Source organism: Bombus huntii, unplaced genomic scaffold (assembly GCF_024542735.1).
Source record: "Bombus huntii isolate Logan2020A unplaced genomic scaffold, iyBomHunt1.1 ctg00000133.1, whole genome shotgun sequence".
In the NCBI taxonomy this organism is placed as follows: domain Eukaryota; kingdom Metazoa; phylum Arthropoda; class Insecta; order Hymenoptera; family Apidae; genus Bombus; species Bombus huntii.
In genome coordinates, this window is record NW_026099381.1 from 141,700 (window position 1) to 142,776 (window position 1,077).

General features: G+C 50.9%; 1 non-coding gene across 1 annotated transcript; it reads left to right on the forward strand.

Moving 5' to 3' along the window:
• The first annotated feature begins 591 nt into the window (after positions 1-591).
• LOC126877213 (5.8S ribosomal RNA) lies at positions 592-746 on the forward strand. The gene has a single exon (XR_007694835.1). It is a non-coding gene; the product is annotated as a 5.8S ribosomal RNA (ribosomal RNA).
• The last annotated feature ends 331 nt before the right edge of the window (positions 747-1,077 follow it).

The following is a 1,077-nucleotide window of genomic DNA, read 5'->3' on the forward strand; positions in this document are numbered from 1 at the left end:
ATGCTTTCAGTCGGTTCGCGTGGTCGCCATCCGTTCGGAGGGGATCGCCGGCTTCGAAACCTCGATGTCGTGAGTCGGACACCCGTGCCGTCGCTAGAGTTTTTCAAACTCTGCTTCTGGATATTGGGACGAAAGACCGCTCGAGGCGGACGGCCGCGCGAATCCCATCGAATCTTTACTATCACCCGAACGATGGAGAGATGCACGCGCGCTGTTTCTTGAATAATTGGACGAGAGAGTAGAATCAAACACATATATAACATGGGCTAGCCACCGTGCTTACTCGTTCGCGAGATCGTGTGCTGTACAGAGGATTCAGAATCGGGGTGTATATATCCCCGTCGTTTCCTGACGAACGGAGCTTCGATCTCGATGGTTGTTATATATCATAATGTACTTTACGCCCGGCCGGCGAACGCGCGTATCTTCGCGCGTTCGTCGTTTTCTTTTTTTTTCGAACGTTTTTGTGTCGTCAATCCTATGGCGACTTCTGCGCGTTCGATTCCCGTTGGTCGAACGTGACGGAACTCGGCTTCGCTAGAACCGAGAAGAGTACATTGAGTATTGAACTGTTGTAAATTTATAAAAGATTACCCTGAACGGTGGATCACTTGGCTCGTGGGTCGATGAAGAACGCAGCTAATTGCGCGTCAACGTGTGAACTGCAGGACACATGAACATCGACATTTCGAACGCACATTGCGGTCCACGGATACAATTCCTGGACCACGCCTGGCTGAGGGTTGCTCACGTAAACCTTAAGACTGCTTGCGTTGCGTATCGTTACTCTCCGTATCTGTCTCTCTCTGTCCCTTCTTGCCTTAACAACCCGCCGTCGTTCTTCTTTATATAAGAGAACGTTTCAGAGTCGGACGAAGGTACAAGAACGAGGATACGAATAAGAGCGGACGGAGAGAACATACGCGACGTACGAGCGATTGTTGGACGCTCGTCGGCGTTCGTCGCGGTCGTGCAGAGACCGTGCAAGTCGTACGCATGCTCGATATATAATCTATCGTGTTCACGGGAGACTACGAAACTCTACCTCTGTCTCTCTCTGTCCCTTCTTGCCTTGAC